A 19483-nucleotide genomic window follows, 5' to 3' on the forward strand; every position below is an offset into this window, starting at 1 on the left:
AGCACATTGTTTTGAAACTTTGACAACTCCACACAAAAAGAGTATCTACACTAGGAAGTAAAGCTGATTCAATAAACACAGGAGATATGATGCTGCTGACGACAGCTGAGTGCTGTACTGAAATAATTTGATAAATGAGATAAATTGGAATCAAGATTATTATTATTTTGAATTGTCCCTTTACTAGAAACCTTATAGATTGTGCGAATGTCAACTAATGTGATAGAGATGCCTTTTATAAGGACGATCTCTGATGTTGTGTGAACCACACATTGTGTCTTCAGACTGATTTATTCCACATGGCAGATATGCATATTATGAATCGTGTCCTGAAGGAACCGATGTCTGACCCATATGGAGAAGATGCTGGTGTTCTTGTTGAGACACAGTAGGCCGAGGGCGCGGCTTTAAAGACAGCCTCACAGCAACTTGAACAGACCAATGCTGAGGTCCACTACGCTGAAGTGATGCTTGACTCAGTGGAGAAATAAGTTAAAATACTATAATTAAAGGTTTTCCAGATTATAGGAATCTACAATATATTGTGAAACTGCTCAGATGACGTCCGCAGTAGCACATATTCTTCTATTGATAGTTTAATTTATAATGTACTATTAGTGGAGATGTCACATTATTCAAATGAATAGAATGACAGCCATGAAGTCAGAATCAGTCCATTGCCCTTCACTTAAGATTTGTACAATGTATAATGTTTATAAATCAAAACGCAACAAATATATGTACAATACAGTTTACAAACTGAATTTGTAAAAAAGAATGTTTTGCTGACTTTTGTATTCTCTTTGAAGCAACAAAATGTATGTGTTATGTATGTCGTAACTAGGGTTTGACTTTTATGACCTGGGGCTGGATGAAATTTAATTTGAGATGCACTGTAAAAGCTCCAGGAAATTGCAACTGGCCACTGCACCTTCCATAAGAGAGCTCAAACATTTGCTAATGCATTGGTTGCCTCACAGGCACTCTTTCCCTGGTTTGCCCATGTGGCGCATGGTGTTGGCCACACGGGCAAAGGGGGGATGTGTGCATCAGTCTTTTAAATTGGTTTGCCCCAGGTTTTATAGTAACAGCTTAGCAATATTGTAGAACTTGCCACATTTGTCAAGCTCATAATCCTGCAATATGCAAATAGATTGTGTTCAAAAGCTTAAATGTTGTGGATATGAATATATACTTGTAATAATATATAGGTGTTCTAAATGGGTTGAAGCCTATCCCGTAGGAAGGCTGAAGTAGTAAAAGTAGCAAAAATACAGTTAAGGGATGTTATATGTAGATTTCGCATTCCAGGGAAATTTCCAGTGATAGGAACACTCACTTCACTGGGACAATAGTGCAGGAACTATGCAAAGCCCTGCGAGGTAAACAACATTTTCACTGCCCCATCAGGCTCAGTCAGCTGGAGCAGTGGAGAAACAAAATGGGATATTAAAGAATAAGCTGTCTAATATATGCAAACAAACAGGACTCAAACGTCCAGATCCCCTTCCTATAGTCCTAATGACAATGAAATCGTCAGCAAATTGAGAAAAACAGGTCTTTCTCCGTGTGAGATTATTATGGGATGACTTATGAGACTCTCCATCACTCCTCCATTGTCTGTAAGGGAAATGGACATCCACTTGATGGATGATGCTATGTTGTCTTTTTGTATGGGACTAACACGTGCTTTCGAAGCTGTCCATTCACAGATGAAAGCTGCCCAGACTGAACCATCCCAGCAGGTTTACCACCCCTTCCAGCAAGGTGACTGTGTATATCAAAGCACACAAGAGAAAGTCCTCCCAACAGCCCAGGTGGACAGGGCCCTACCAGGTGCTCCTGACCACCCACACAGCTGTAAAGTGCCTAGGAACGACGACATGGATCCACTCCTCACACTGCATACTTGCCAATCGAGGCGATCAGCACAACCCTGGTGGAGAACAGAGGGATAAAGGAATTGTTCTTCCACATCAGATTTGACATTACTGTATGTATGCAGGCCCTTGTAATTGCTTTTCCAATACTGCCAACTGGTTATTGATGATTGATTTCACATTGTGGTACGAGTATCGAGTGAAATGCGTGCTATCCACCTCAACAACACAGCGATAACATGGAGCCGGCAGGTGATCCAGGTCACAATAGAGGTCAAGCAGTGGGAGGAGGAAGACGTGGTGGTCAAAGGTGTAGCGTAAGGTACACTTATAAAATTCAATTAAAGAAGTGAATTTATAGTATCACCTTATCACGGATCCTGGAATCTTGTAGAACTCAATTTCTGTAATAATTGGACGCAGACACCAATTCCAAAGATATAAATTGTCAAATTTATTCAAAAACAAAGACTAAATGTAGCACTGCACTAATTATACAAAAGGGAAAAACTAATTAAAATTCAACTCTAGATCAACAAATCAAAGACAAATCACTTCCGTGACCAAATCAAAGACCATGGGATTGCATATGATAACACACAAATCATTAAACAAAAAAGGTTATAAACACATTGACTACAATACCGGTTAGTAAGACGAAGGTGAGTCTCTCATTAGTATTGTTAGTCAGACATTCAATAACTACGCAGGTTAGTATTTATGTCAGGTAACTTCTCGTTATATATATATCAGTCTCATTAACGTTTAGGTGGAGAGAAAGATCCTATCATTACTTGTTACCACAATTTCCCTTAACTGATTATTATTCAATGATTAAGGATAGGCAGGGCCACCTATAATCTGGTGTCTATTAACTTGTGTCAATTTCAGACTAAACAGTTAAACAGGAATGAGAAGATATTTCTCGGCGTTGACAGATTTTATTTCTAAAATTATCAACAAAACAGTTGAATGCAACACACATTTATATTTAAGAAAACTAAATGATATTACACATTCTAGAGTTATGAATCACAGATTAACATTTCTAATTGATTTCTCAAATGTCATGAATCACAAACTCCAAACTGTTAAACTTATGTGAACTTCGTCACAGAGAGGCCTCTCTGGCTTCGGGCTCAGATAACAGCACACGGCACGAGGTCCGTGTGGTTTGGAACAAAGGCAGTCCGGTTCGGCTTTGTCCAAGAACTTCCACTCAGTCGATGCACCTGGAAGTTGGGGTTTCGCGAATGTAGAGTCTTTTCCAAACAGATTTTCCACTGGTTTGAAGGCTCCAAGGTTGTGCACAAAATCTTCTTTGTAAGCAGGGTTCCACCGTAGTTACTTGAAGACAAAGTCTTTGAGGAAAGCAGGGCCCTGTTTGTTCCAAGGGTCAAGTTTCTTAAGACTCAAATAGCTATTTAAATGACTTTCGTATTCAGTCGACTTAGTCAATTGTCCAGCTGGATGGCTGGGCACAGGCGGGCAGCGCAGTCTGTAAAGTTCTTTATTTAATAAAGTCCTTTAAAAGAATTCTTCGTACGGCTCAATCTCCTTCTCCCAGTTTAACCCTTCTGTTGCTGGTAAAGACTTAGTTGGTTTCTGGTTCCGGTTCTGGCAACAGAGATACAAGTTGAGCTGTGGCAGCGAGTTACTGGTTTAGGTGAGAGAGAGAGAGAGATGCCGTGCGTTACCCTTTATACGCCTGTCAGATCAATAGGTGATTGGTTCTTTAGTTTGTGAGATTGGATTTCGGCTTCAGCCCCCAGTGTCCTATTGGAGGGGGGCTTGATTTATGACTGATGTCAATCCATGCCATCTTTTGGAAATGCCGGTTGGCACGGGTTCGTAGCTCTGTGTCGGGATTTCGGCTCTCGTCCATTTCAAAGAGTTTTTATTTCCTACAGGCCCCCTTCCCCAGACATCTCACAGCAGGGATTCCAAGCTATTTGGCCCATTCTCGGTGCCATCCTCCCAAGACTGTCACTTTGATGTAAACCAGTTCACATGCTGATGAGTTAAGGAAATCTGATAAATTTGGGGGGGAGAGGTCTTCTTTAGATCAGTGCTTCAGCTCAGAGCTAAAATGCTCTTATCAGAATACACCCAACATAACGCTACACTGGTTAATTCTGTTCTGGGAAAAACACAATCCTGCAGGTTTAATAAGTCTCTCTACACATCAGTCCCTGAGTACCTTCAACCAATGGTCATTTTGACCAATTAAGCCCAAGAATTGAGTCAATTAAGTTGTCATGGACTACCCAGTGAAGACGTGAACTCACGACTAGGTCACACTGTGAGCTCACCAGAGCAGACATTACACTGAGCTCACTGTGAGCTCACTTAGCGCTTTTCCAGCGACATGGTGCCGGTGCTGGAGCCGGAGCTGCTGCTCGGCCTGGGATCCAGCTGATCTTTTTTGAACCGGCCCGCTTTTCCACCGGTTTTGACGTCACTGGATGTGGGCGTTCCCAAGCATGGAGTAGAAGTGGAGAAACACAGCAATAGTAATCAGCACCGAGGCGACTGCGTCTTTAAACCCCATTTAACATCACAATCAAACTCATTCCGCGTCTATGGCAAATCGTAACCCTAATGTTACAAATGTTCCCTAAACACCTATTTTGCAGGATCAATAAAAAATTATTAGGATTTTTTAAACTTTTACTGACACACATAGTTAATAGCAATGTGTTATAACTTTACCGAAAATAATAATCTGTATATCTTTAATTGTTTAGACGTTATTAAGATATAATGCATCTTTCACATAGGGAACATTTGTAACATGTTAGGAAAAACAAACAAATGATTTGAAAATATTCATAATCATACAATTTGTCAGGCTTCATAAGAATGGTATTTATAACATACTCTGTAAAAATCAAGCAAATAGCATTTGTGGTTCACGAGAAAATATATATATATAATCAAAGCTATCAGACTATAGCAGCCGGTGTATGAAGACACATACGATTATACAGCATTATTTGGCAGCTTCGCAAGACCTAATTTGAAACGTTGTTGGTAAGTTAGATAATTAGTGGGGACCCTCTATTTGCAGTTCTTCCCCTCCATAATTGCTAAAATAAAGTTTTACTGACATTTTATTGACCCTACCACTGCATAGGGCACATCTGTAACATGAACGCTACTGAATGGCACATACATTGAAAACTACGGAGAACTGAGACAAATCCACTTTACACTTCATAAATAATCTTAAAACGTTTCCAACCAAGGCAACACCCACTTGAAATACGTTCATTCTCATTTTTGGTAAACAAAAAGAGAGATTGTTACATATGTTCCCTATGATGCATCTACAGAGAGAGAGAGACAGACAGACACTAACACTCTCTCTCTCTCTCTCTCTCTCTCTCTCTCTCTCAGCTGGGAGTGTGTGGGAGGGGTCTGCAGTGAGCGGGAGTGCTGCTGAGAGCTCTGTCCTTTGGCTGCGTTTTTTTGTTGCTTTACTTTTTTCAGTTTGTTTATTTTGTCTTCTGTTTTCAGTGCTTTTCTTATTGAGGGGGAACAGGGGAGGGGAGGGGGGAGTACCGGTAGTTCACATAATTCACATAATAAAGTGAATCTGTGACACCCATAATTCAATTACATTCTTATTATCAACTATAACTATGAATATAACTGATAATGTAGCATCATTAGATTGTTTACAACCAATATTTGTTTTCAATATATATATTTTTACCTTGTCTTTGTAATATTGTAGACCAAGAGTGTTATACCTGTTTTGGTGATTCTTTGTCAGATTCAGAACAATTTGATGTGGGGCTGTCAGAACCACTTGATGGTGACACACTTTTGTCTTCATTGCTGATAAATGTGGCTTTTGTTACAATTTTTTTCAGATTGTCCAAAAGGTCTGGAATCTCTGGAGAAAAAAACCTTAGTATTAAATGATAATCATTTCTAGTAATATATTTAATGCAAAGTGAAAACAAAACCATCAATGCCTGCAATTATACTTGAGAGACTTGCTCTATGTTATTGGCAAACTGACCTTTTTGTGGGTCATTAACATTAGCTACAAAAAAAATAAAAAAGATAAAATACAAGAATTTCCAGGTCTAATGTAATGCATATAGTCATTAATGTAGGATTATGAAGTTATGTTGAAAAACTTTATTTAATAATCAGTATTATTAAACTATTAGACAGTGCACATTAAGAGTCTGTATTGTGGTTCTAGATTACTTCAGTATGATCAACTATAATACATTACTCTGGAATCTAAATTACTGAAGAATAACATTTATCAAGGTAAGGAATTATTTGCTATAAATAAAAAAACTTACCATCAACCATATGGTTTCGAAGACATTGGTTTTCATTTTTAAGTCTTGTGTTTTCCTTTTCGAGCTGCTTAACGTTTTGCTGTAGCTCAACTTCACTGGACTCTTTAAATGTCTGTAGAATATGACGGGATCTAATTCTTGAAGCTCCATCGGTTTTCTTTCTTATTTTGTGCTGTATTCAGAGAGGAAAAGAGTTTAAAATGAAAATATATATATATATGAATATGATTAAAAAAAAACAATCCTGCAATACATTTATTTAATATTTGCAGTAATTATCTCACCGGTAACTGTGGTTCATCAAGGTCACTATCATCTGAAATTTGAAGTTTTTTGTTTGGTTTAGGTACTCTCTTCATTTTAGGACAGGGCATTTTTGTTAGGTCATTAAGTTTTCTTCTTAGTTCGCCTTCTTTTCCTAAAATAAAAATAAAATAAATAAAACCCTGCATTATGTCCACAGATATTTGGGGATTATATTTATTTGTCATAAAAATACTGTGCTTTGACCATACAAATTAAGATGAACAGCCAACACTGAATCAAAACTGAAGTTAAATTATATCTGGTTTAATTTATTTTGTGATTTGGGGGATTTTATTGTAAAGCACAACACACAATAAATCGTTCTTACAAATGCCAGTCATGTATGACGAGTTTTTAGCGCCCTCACCACCACCTACCATGTTATAAGAGTATGTTAGAAGTACAACACATTAATAACTTAAACATTCATTTCAAATATACTGTGATTGTATATATCAAATAGCATGTAAAGACTTTAATGTTTTTTTTTTTTTAAATAAACATTGTTACCAGTCATAATGATCTGCGCTTCATGGACAGGCCATCCACCTTTTGGAGGTTTGTTCGTGTCTCTCCACTCTGCTCTGAAGTTTCGAGTCATTTCTTCGTCATCATCAGCAATGCTGAATAAATCAAAATTGCGAAAGCAAGCAGTGGGAATCACGCTGTAAGAGTCTTTGTCGACCCCGCTTTCCCACTTCACCAACGCGTGCATCACCGCCATACTACCTTCACCTTCTCGTCCGTTTTTTCTGCGCGTTTTTCCCCCGACAAGTCACGGCACAAAAAACAGTCTCGCTCTGCATTCTGGTACTTGGCGTTCTTAATAACACCAACAGGGTGTAATCGCATAGACCACTCGAGTATAAAGTACTACATATCCCATCTGTTACAGTTTTTTTTCTTCTTCTGAAACTGCAAGCGCACTACATAAAGTTTGGCAAATGAAGAAATTTGGATGATGAGTTTACAATCTTATAAACAGTATTTAAGTAAACCTAGATATGCAATTCCAAAAAGAACAGCATCGAGATGGAGAAACAGGATAAAAAAATAATAATACAATGTTTATACTTCTTGTATTTTAATTACAGTATGTAATTATTGCCTTTTGATTTACATTTACAGAAAAAGAACGGCGGCAAACGTGGACTACCCAACAAGAAGCAACAAAGTTACTAAAATATCAGATTCTCAGGTAAGCTTCATGCAGCCATACATGTATAATTATAAAATCAATCCAAAAAATAGACCTTGTTTACCCTACAACTGATTTGAGTGTTAATTCTATTTAAGATATAAAAAAATATTTTATTTTCTGAACTAATAATCTGTGAACATTCTATTATCTCTATAATTTTAATTAATACATTTATTTTATTATTGGTGGAACATTATATTTTTCAGCTCAGATGATTTCACGTACCATCATTTTTTCTGTTAATAAATGTGCAAAAACAAATCAGATGGATAGGCCCCTACATATGAACATTAAGTTAAAGGCCTAGAGTGAGTGTTCTTCACTTCCAGTCATGGCGGGCCACAATCCAGCTCTTTGTAACTCATCAACAACCAAAGACCTGGGAAAAGGGTTAAATGGCTTCAGTTAAGCCAATTAGGTAATTAAGAGCTCAACTGGAAAAAAAACAGCAGGCATAGGGGTACTTTAGGACCACAGTCACTGATATAACCTACAATGTTGTTGTAATGAAAATCAGCAGACAGTGGGCCTCCTCCAGGACTAAGGTTGAGAAGCACTGGTCTTGAAGACCACAATAACAATCGACCTCAAGGGCTAGGGATATTCGAGGTGATGCTAAACCAGTCCTGAATGTTTAAATATAATGTTATTTTCTTGTAGTGTGCCGTTGCTGTTAATGCAACCAGTTATATTGAGCCATCAAATACAGAAGCTGACGAAAGACATCAACATGTAAATTTAGTTGTAAATTTAAAGTGTGTGTGAAAAGTATTTTGTATATGGAGATTAACCCATAGTTTCACAGATAAATTGTGGACCAGTGATATTCAGGATCTTCAAAACAAGTCCTGAATGCTCAAACTTAACACTTCTCTTTTTAGAGTGTCGTTGCTGTCAATCCAGCCAGTGATGTGGAGCCATCAGATACAGAAGCTGATGAAAAACAACATGTAAATTTCCTAAATTAATATGGTGCATCAAAATACTTATTTAGCACTTTCAACTGTTTCTTTGTGATTCCTAAAATTACTTTACAGGCTGGGGCTGGGGGAAGACACTGCGCCCGCCTGGAGAAGCCTGTACAAGCCCCCCTCAATAAGAGAGCTGGCAATCTGCAGTGGAGGGTGTTACACACCATTATTGCTGTCAATTCTTTTATTACTGTTCTTAACCCTGCTGTGTCCGACGCCTGCCCATTCTGTGCTCAGAGAGAGACCGTGTTTCACTGTTTCAGCACTTGCTCTCGGTTGTCACCCATTTTTAGTCTTTTAACTCGTCTTTTTACTGATCTTAACCTGATTTTTAACACAAAGGTTTTTATTTTAGGGGCGCGATACACCAGAAAGACCAAACATGTGGACCAGCTGGTAAACTTCTTGCTGGGCCAGGCTAAAATGGCCGTCTATAAGACTAGGAAGAACAGAGTGTGTGGGGAGGGCAGTGAGGATGCAGTGAGAGTGTTTGCCATGCTGGTCAAGTGCAGAGTCAGACTAGAGTTTAACTATTACAGGCTGATGAATGATTTGGAGAGTTTTGAACAGGTCTGGTGTATTAATGATGCCCTTTGTGAATTGTATGACGGGGAGCTGGTTTTTATTATGTAATTCATTTATAGGGTTTAGTATTTGATGGTTGTTTTGTTGTGTGTATTGGGTTGCTTTCTTTAAAAGTGTACAGATCAGTGGTGGAGTTAATGCTTGTTGGGGGGAGACAAACAAAGGGGAACACTATTTTTTATTTATTTATTTATTTTCTTTTGTATGAATTATTGCGTGTTGCAAACAGGCAATGAAGTCTGATAAAAGTCAAAAAGTCTCTCTCTCTCTCACACACACACACACAGCCAGCAAGACACACAGAGCCAGCCAGCTCAGCGATGACATCACAAACATCTCTCTCAGGTGACTCCTATGACATCACAGAGCACGTACATTCCGTTGCTTGCCGTCTGTCAACCACTCAGTCACTGCCAGCCAGACTGGCTGGCTGACTGGATGGTGGGGCTGCTTGCTGCTGCTGCGTACCTTAGCAAGCTTATTTGCTTGACCGGCCTTCCTCCTCCGCCCACATGCCCACCTATGTCCGATCTGCTGTTCACCTGGATCACAGCTCCGCCCCAACAAGGCAGAGCCTCCCAAGAATGGTACAAACTCACCCACGATCCCCTCCACGGCAAGCTATAGCAAAAGGCAAAAGCATTATACGTAATGAAGAGGAACCCGAGTCCAAGACGCATCCGACCAGCCATACATATTTGTGTGTATTAAAGATCACATTTTATTACATTTAGATTTTCTGTACTTTATTACATCTTTTTGTGATTTTTAAATGTATTGTTTCTTTTCCTTATATATGTATGTATGTATGTGTGTGTGTGTCTGTGTGAAAGTGTATGTGTTTGTGTGTCTCTGTGTGAAAGTGAGTGTGTGTGTGTGTGTCTGTAAGTGTGTGTGTCTGTCTCTGTGTTTGTGTGTCTGTCTCTGTGTGAAAGTGAGTGTGTGTGCATGTGTCTGTCTGTGAAAGTGTATGTGTGTGTATGGGTGTGACAGTGTGTATGAGTGTCTGTCTGTCATGTAACTCGCACATCTGTGAGGGCACCATTTTTGCAGAAAGAGATGTACACATTTTGGAGCAACATATGCTGCCATCCAGACATCATCTTTTCCAGGGACGTCCCTGCATTTTTCAGCAGGATAACGCCAAACCACATTCTGCCCAGATTTCAAGCGCATGGTTGCGTAGGCAGAGAGTGCGGGTGCTAGCATGGCCTGCCTGCAGTCCTGACCTGTCTCCGAATTGAGAATGTGTGGCGCACTATGAAGTGCAAATTAAGACAACGAAGGCCCTGTGCAGTTGCGCAGCTGAGGAAATGCATAATGGATGAATGGGGGAAAATCCCGCTTGCTAAACTTAACCAAGTGGTGTCTTCAGTGCCCAAGTGCTTAATAAGTGTTATTAAAAGAAAAGGTGATGTTACATAGTGGTAAATAGTCGACTGTCCCAACTTTCTTGGTTTCTTTTCACTGCTAATGAGATGCTGTAAAGTGAGTTTTCAGGAGCTCTAATCGTATTGATGAATTCATGCAGCATTTGTAATTGAATTTCAAAAAGAAATCCTTGCTGTCTGGCCTGTGTGTATGAGATGTACTCTGTCAATCTTTGGCTAACAACTGAAACATTGGTAGAACAGAAATGGCAACATAAAAAAGAAAAGTACATTTTAAAAGAGCACATTAAATAGGATGAATATACAGTTTTTTACAATCACTTTGTCACTCATTTCAGAACCTTGATGTCATTTTTCAAAACTCTAGACACAAAACTCAAAACGGTCATCACTTGTAACACTGCACAATACAATGTTTTGAACATTGGACAGCCTTTCATATCTTTAAAGAAACCTTGCACTTGCAGACTTGTTGGTTCAAATAACTAATTTATCATGAAATACCATAGTAACATAGTAACACAGAAGATACCGATAGTTTCACTGTGTAGTTGTTCGTACAATCATTAAATATTGTAGTACAAAATATGTGATACATGTTTCATTATGGTACTACACATAAATACATCACTGTAAAAGGACTAGTAGAGAGAATACTACAGACACAGTGGAATCATTGAACAAAATCTGAAATGTATTGATGCAATACAATCAAATCACACCATAGGTTTCTTTGAATCCATGCAACAATAATTAGCTACAAAAAAGAACAAAACTACAGTAAAATGTCAACTGCAGTGTTCCTCACCTGGCTTAGTGTAAAAAGCAAAACAAAGGATTGATTACTGTACTTCTAAATTTCCATCAGCCCTGTGTTCAGGTTCAGGTTCTCACAACCATTTTTCACAAGAGGCATCTTGAAACTGAACATACCTGAACATACTCAGTCATCAGCTGCTTCACTCTGTCTGCATTTCTTTCAAAAGGCACACTATACTCTGTGCTACACATTGGTATGCAGTATACAGTCATTTGACAATTGAGAGTAGCCTAATGTTTAGTGCATGCTGAAGACTTGCTGCTTCTCAGTACGGAAATTTCTGATGATTGAGGCCACAGTTGATCCTGAGTTGATTCTGAGGTTTGATTGAATCATTGTAGCTGCCTCAGTCATGGTCATGCCATGATTTACAACATGCTCTACAACTATTTCTCGGATTTCACTGGACACTATTTGCTGTTGCTGCCGCTGTCTGGTCCGTGGCCTTGTCCTCTACCACGTTCCCCCAACACCTCTCAAATGAGGCCCATGGCTGCCTCTCTGGTGAGGCCTAAGCCCTCCTCTATGACGAGGCCCACGACCACCTCTCAGAAGGGGTGCATGTCCCCTTCCATTCCTTTGACCACCACGTCTTCCTCCTCCCACTGCTTGACCTCTATTGTGACCTGGATGACTTGCCGGCTCCATGTTATCACTGTGTTGCTGGGGTGGATAGCACTCATTTCACTCGATACTCGTACCACAATGTGAAATCAATCATCAATAACCAGTTGGCAGTATTGGAAAAGCAATTACAAGGGCCTGCATACATACAGTAATGTCAAATCTGATGTGGAAGAACAATCATCTTCAACCAGGTTGGAGCGTTAGTTGCAATGCCTTTAATACACGCAGCGTGGAGAGGAACAGTGACTCAAGTAGATCCCAAAGTCGCTCTGCCTTCATTTTAACAGTCAGAGCTTTTATACACAAAAATCAAAGAGCTGGTTATAATCAGAAAGTCATTACTATGTTATCTTAAAAGTTAGCTAAGCAGAATTTATATCATTATAGGACAGAGTTCATAGATCAACACATGGATTAGGGAGCAGGCACTTCAATCATACTGTTTGACATTGTCTCCAAGATTCTCATCGTAAATAACAAACAGAAATCAAACTACCTTCTGGCCTGACCTTCTAGCTTGACCTTATCTTTCTTAAGTATACAAGAGAGAAAAACAGGTATTAGAGAAAAAATTTCTAACTTTCCTTCCACACTGCACACATGGTGTGGAAAAGTGCTACATGATGATGAATGATGATGAAATATTACATCCATAGATAATGTAGTCCAACTGGTTCATGCTCCTCGTTTATTGATGTCAATGGATCTCATTATCCTGAAACTTTCATGATCGAAACATGGAATATTGTTTGTCAGTTTCCATAAAATTATGCATTAAGAGTAATGCAACAGTCACTTATCATTTTGAGCAGCTGTATCAATTGATAGTTAGATCTTTGTAATGAAATGAATAGACAGTGATCTCAGATGTAATGTGTGAATTGCATTTTGAAATGGTAATACTTTGATGTTAAGTTGTGTCATTTTAGTTCAATGAACAAATGATCTGAGGTTGATGTGTATTGTATCCAAGCAATTGTAAAAAAGTGTTAGAGTTTTGAAAAATGTGCATTTTGATCATCGGGTGTGAGTTTAGTGTCAAGAGTTTTGAAAAATGACATCAAGGTTCTGAAATGAGTGCCAAAGTGATTGTAAAAAAGTGTAATATCAGGGGACAGTGGCTATTAGTGATCTGGCCTTCCGTGGCCTCTGTATTAATGTAACAGGTCACATTGTATGTGTACACTGATACTTGATAGTATAATATAGTACAAGTAAAAAACATACATAGGTATCATAGAAGTATTTTGCAGAAATGATTATGGATAGTTATCAAAATGGAGAGGAAATGCTAAATCCAGTCTCCCCAGGCTGAGCTTCTATTGCTGCACCTGCTGGCCCCACTATATGGATAGAGCCACACCAAGTACAAGAGTCTCCCCATTGCTATTTATATCTCCCTATCCAGTCTTATATACGTGTCAGGGTGGGGTGCCTATTCCCCTGCATGCTTTGAAACCTATAGCACCTGGGACGCACACTTGGGATCCGGTTCCTCTGCCCCTCACATACACATGAGGAATCCTAGGTGCTCAATACGTCATACTGTCTCTTTCATCTCATGTGTAAACTATGGACAAATACATGACTAAACGTGTTAAGTTACTTTTCCCAGAATGCTTTGCGCCACGATATGCAAATAACGGGGACTATGATTGGCTCCCTGACATTACCCACACTGCGACTGATGCTACCCATTTCACTACCCAACAAAGACCCATAATATGCGTGTGTCTGTCTGTCTGTCTGTCAAAGTATGTGTGTGTGTGTCTGTGTGTGTCTGTGTCTGTCTGTCTGTGTGTGAAAGTGTGTGTGTGTCTGTCTGTCTGTCTGTCATGTAACTTGCACATCTGTGAGGGCACCACTAATGCAGAAAGAGATGTACACGTATTGTTTATTTTCCATATATATGTATGTATGTATGTATGCATGTCCAATTGCTTTGACAATACAAATGAATTGAATTGAGAGGGAGAGAGAGACAGACAGACAGACAGACAGAGAGACACACACACACACACACACACACACACACAGAGAGCCAGCCAGCCAGCTCAGCGATGACATGACGAGCCTCTCTCAGCTTACTGCTATGACAGCACAGAGCACGTACATTCCGTTTAACAAATCGTTAAACAAAAAAGGTTATAAACACATTGACTACAATACCGGTTAGTAAGACGAAGGTGAGTCTCTCGTTAGTATTATTAGTCAGACATTAAATAACTACGCAGGTTAGTATTTATGTCAGGTAACTTCTCGTTATATATATATCAGTCTCATTTACGTTTAGGTGCCGAGAAAGATCCTATTTGTTACCACAATTTCCCTTAACTGATTATTATTCAATGATTAAGGATAGGCAGGGCCACCAATAATCTAATGTCTATTAACTTGTGTCAATTTCAGACTAAACAGTTAAACAGGAATGAGAAGATATTTCTCGGCGTTGACAGATTTTATTTCTAAAATTATCAACAAAACAGTTGAATGCAACTCACATTTATATTTAAGAAAACTAAATGATATTACACATTCTAGAGTTATGAATCACAGATTAACATTTCTAATTGATTTCTCAAATGTCATGAATCACAAACTCCAAACTGTTAAACTTATGTGAACTTCGTCGCAGAGAGGCCTCTCTGGCTTCGGGCTCAGATAACAGCACACGGCACGAGGTCCGTGTGGTTTGGAACAAAGGCAGTCCGGTTCGGCTTTGTCCAAGAACTTCCACTCAGTCGATGCACCTGGAAGTTGGGGTTTCGCGAATGTAGAGTCTTTTCCAAACAGATTTTCCATTGGTTTGAAGGCTCCAAGGTTGTGCACAAAATCTTCTTTGTAAGCAGGGTTCCACCGTAGTTACTTGAAGACAAAGTCTTTGAGGAAAGCAGGGCCCTGTTTGTTCCAAGGGTCAAGTTTCTTAAGACTCAAATAGCTATTTAAGTGACTGACACTTTGGTATTCAGTCGACTTAGTCAATTGTCCAGCTGTAAAACTCCACTGATCAGGTGGGTCTGTAAAGTTATTTATTTAATAAAGTCCTTTAAAATAATTATTCGCTCAATCTCCTTCTCCCAGTTTAACTCTTCTGTTGCCGGCAAAGACTTGGTTGGTTTCTGATTCCGGTTCTGGCAACAGAGCTACAGGTTGAGCTGTGGCAGCGAGTTTCTGGTTCAGGTGAGAGAGAGAGAGAGAGAAAGACTGTCCGCTGTTCCTTATAGTCTGTCAGATCAGTAGGTGATTGGTCCCTGAGTTCTTGAGATTGGATTTCGGTTTCAGCCCCCAGTGTCCTATTGGAGGGAGGCTTTATTTATGACTGATGTCAATCCATGCCATCTTTTGGAAATGCCGGTTGGCCTGGGTTCGTAGCTCTATGTCGGGATTTCGGCTCTCATCCACTTCAAAGAGTTTTTATCACCTACAGGCCCCTTTCTCCAGACATCTCATAGCAGAATTCCAAACTATTTGGCCTCTTCTCGGTGCCATCCTCCCCAAAACTGTCACTTTGATGCAAACCAGTTCCAAGCTGATGAGCTAAGGAAATCTGATAACTTTGGGGGGGGAGAGGTCTTCTTTAGAACAGTGCTTCAGCTCAGAGCCCAAATGCTCTTATCCAAATACACCCAACATAACGCTACATATGTATGTATGTATGTATATATGTGTAGAAGGAAAATTAGAAATTATTTTCTTACACCTGTTTTTCTCTCTTGTATACTTAAGAAAGATACGGTCAAGCTAGAAGGTCAGCCCAGAAGATAGTTTGATTTCTGTTTGTTATTTACGATGAGAACCTTAGAGACAATGTCAAACGGTATGACCTACGTGCCTGTTCCCTAAAACCATGTGTTGACCTATGAACTCTGTTCTATAATGATATATGTTCTGCTTAGTTAGCCTTTAAGATAACATAGTAATGACTTTCTAGCATGTATGGATGTATGTATGTATGTATATATATATATATATATATATATGTATGTATGAATGTATGTATGTCCAATTGCTTTGACAATACAAATGAATTGAATTGAGAGGAAGAGAGAGAGAGAGAGAGAGAGAGAAAGAGAGAGAGAGAGACAGACAGACAGACAGACAGCTCAGCGATGACATCACGAGCCTCTCTCAGCTGACTGCTATGACATCACAGAGCACGTACATTCCGTTGCTTGTCGTCTGTCAACCACTCAGTCACTGCTAGCCAGACTGTCCCTAAGACAAAGTGTACAATACTTCAATTATATCTCCTCCAGACAGATAGAGAGTATTAAGAGCTACGATAAAGTTACCCAGGAGACGTAAAAGCTTGCAGCACCAGGTATTTCCAGGAGGTCTCACTTTCATGTACTGTCCAGGTCCTGCCCCGTTTAGCTTCCGAGATCTGACGAGATCGGGCGCGTTCAGGATGGTGTGGCCGCAAGCCAAGATGCCTGGCTGCATGATGTCTCTTAAAGGCTGGAGGGTATTGACGGAACTTCCAGCTAAATAAAAAAGAAAAAAGAAAAATGGAGGGAAAAATATCAGTGCAGCAAAGGGTGTTGAAAGTAGCCGGGTATGTGTACAATTCTTCAATTATATCTCCTCCAGACAGAAAGAGAGTATTTAGAGCTACGATAAAGTTACCCAGGAGACGAAATAACTTGCAGCACCTGATATCTCCAGGAGGTCACCCATCCAAGTACTGACGAGCCCTTGCCCCGTTTAGCTTCCGAGATCTGATGAGATTGGGCGCGTTCAGGACGGTGTGGCCGCAAGCCAAGAGGCCTGGCTGCATGATGTCTCTTAAAGGCTGACGGGTATTGACGGAACTTCCAGCAAAAAAAAAATGGATAAAGAAAAATGGAGGGAAAAATATCAGTGCAGCAATGGGTGTTGAAAGTAGCCGGGTACGTGTACAATACTTCAATTATATCTCCTCCAGACAGAAAGAGAGTATTAAGAGCTACGATGAACTCACCTAAAGGATTATTAGGAACACCATACTAATACTGTGTTTGACCCCCTTTCGCCTTCAGAACTGCTTTAATTCTATGTGGCATTGCTTCAACAAGGTGCTGAAAGCATTCTTTAGAAATGTTGGCCCATATTGATAGGATAGCATCTTGCAGTTGATGGAGATTTGTGGGATGCACATCCAGGGCACGAAGCTCCCGTTCCACCACATCCCAAAGATGCTCTATTGGGTTGAGATCTGGTGACTGTGGGGGCCAGTTTAGTACAGTGAACTCATTGTCATGTTCAAGAAACCAATTTGAAATGATTCGACCTTTGTGACATGGTGCATTATCCTGCTGGAAGTAGCCATCAGAGGATGGGTACATGGTGGTCAAATAGGGATGGACATGGTCAGAAACAATGCTCAGGTAGGCCGTAGCATTTAAACGATGCCCAATTGGCACTAAGGGGCCTAAAGTGTGCCAAGAAGACATCCCCCACACCATTACACCACCACCACCAGCCTGCACAGTGGTAACAAGACATGATGGATCCATGTTCTCATTCTGTTTACGCCAAATTCAGACTCTACCATCTGAATGTCTCACCTCTTTTTCCTATTTGTAGTGGAGATGAGTGGTACCCGGTGGGGTCTTCTGCTGTTGTAGCCCATCCGCCTCAAGGTTGTACGTGTTGTGGCTTCACAAATGCTTTGCTGCATACCTCGTTTGTAACGAGTGGTTATTTCAGTCAAAGTTGCTCTTCTATCAGCTTGAATCAGTCGGCCCATTCTCCTCTGACCTCTAGCATCAACAAGGCATTTTCGCCCACAGGACTGCCGCATACTGGATGTTTTTCCCTTTTCACACCATTCTTTGTAAACCCTAGAAATGGTTGTGCGTGAAAATCCCAGTAACTGAGCAGATTGTGAAATACTCAGACCGGCCCGTCTGGCACCAACAACCATGCCACGCTCAAAATTGCTTAAATCACCTTTCATTCCCATTCAGACATTCAGTTTGGAGTTCAGGAGATTGTCTTGACCAGGACCACACCCCTAAATGCATTGAAGCAACTGCCATGTGATTGGTTGATTAGATAATTGCATTAATGAGAAATTGAACAGGTGTTCCTAATAATCCTTTAGGTGAGTGTATATGTATGTATGTGTATGTATGTCCAATTGCTTTGACAATACAAATGAAATGAATTGAGAGAGAGAGAGAGAGAGAGAGAGAGAGAGAGAGAGGGAGAGGAATATGAGCTCCTAAAAAACATTTGTTTTTATACATAAGCGGATTTAATTTGTGATTTACAAATGAATATATAGCACTATAAACATACACAGAAGACATGGAATAGAAATTCAGAAGAAAAAGTATTCAAAAAATAATAATTTTAAGAGAAACACAAAAAGAAGAAAGCAGAGAGACAGTTCAGGAAGAAAAGTCAGAAACGAAAAGCTGAAGACAAGAATTGGAGGTAAGAGACAAATAATTAAACAAAAAAATATGTATTAATAAAATAAATAAGCATTCTCAGTAGTTGACTCAGCCAATGAAAATGCAGAGCTCCGATTTGAATAGAGTGACAGTAGGAGAGAGCCCAACTGCCACTGAGACTGATACAAATCTATCGAACAGCAGTCTGACTGCAGAGCTGCCTTTTGAAATCCGATACCCTGAAGACATTCGCTCTGCACAGGCTAAGAAGGACTACAAACAAGCTGTGATGAGAGCATCTCCTGAGACCCTCATCCTAGACTACACCGGTAAAGGAGAAAACAGGGTCAAGAACAATCTACTGTTCTACACCGCCTTTCACAAAACCCTGTGCCAGACATACCCCAATAACAACAAGAGGGGCATTAGCAGAGGCAGGCAGATCTCAGTGCTGGTAGAGAAAGACACAGACAGTGTGATGCTCACTTTTAATGTATACCACAACGGGACCATCATGGTGCAGGGCAGCGAGAGCAGCCTGGACCAATTAGCTCTCGGCTTCCACACCTCAAAGCAGCAGACTGAGGTAGAGAAACAAGAGCCAGAGCCGGCCACCCTGCAGTCTGCCCCCAGCCACACGGAGCCAGACAGTGCCCCATCTCCCACAGACTGCCCCCCTGTCTCCCCAAAACTCTCCAGCAACATTAAAACACTAAAGGAATGCCTATCAGTGCTGGAGCTGGAGTTTGCGGAGTTCAGGGAGCAGACCTTGAGCACCCTGGCCCAGACCTCCTTGTGCGATCAGTTCCGGGATGAGATGCACAGACTAAAGATGCAGCACAAGGCTGAGATCCATGAGCTGAGAGCAGCAGTGAGAGACCTGGAGGAGCAGAGCCAAACCCTGAGGACGGAGCTGCGCAGAGCGAGGGAGGAGCTGACCAGGACACCCCAGCACAGCCAGCTAAGGAGCCTGCAGAGCCAGCTGGAGGAGCTAAGA

General features: G+C 40.3%; 1 non-coding gene and 2 pseudogenes across 1 annotated transcript; all 3 read right to left on the reverse strand.

Annotated features, from left to right (window-relative positions):
- Positions 1-9824: 9824 nt before the first annotated feature.
- On the reverse strand, positions 9825-9939 carry LOC136745913 (U5 spliceosomal RNA). Its single transcript, XR_010816207.1, has one exon. It is a non-coding gene; the product is annotated as a U5 spliceosomal RNA (small nuclear RNA).
- A 6473-nt stretch (positions 9940-16412) lies between these two features.
- Positions 16413-16531, reverse strand: LOC136745842 (uncharacterized; annotated as a pseudogene).
- Positions 16532-16746: 215 nt separating this feature from the next.
- Positions 16747-16865, reverse strand: LOC136745892 (uncharacterized; annotated as a pseudogene).
- Positions 16866-19483: the final 2618 nt, after the last annotated feature.

Source organism: Amia ocellicauda, unplaced genomic scaffold (assembly GCF_036373705.1).
Source record: "Amia ocellicauda isolate fAmiCal2 unplaced genomic scaffold, fAmiCal2.hap1 HAP1_SCAFFOLD_93, whole genome shotgun sequence".
Lineage (NCBI taxonomy): Eukaryota > Metazoa > Chordata > Actinopteri > Amiiformes > Amiidae > Amia > Amia ocellicauda.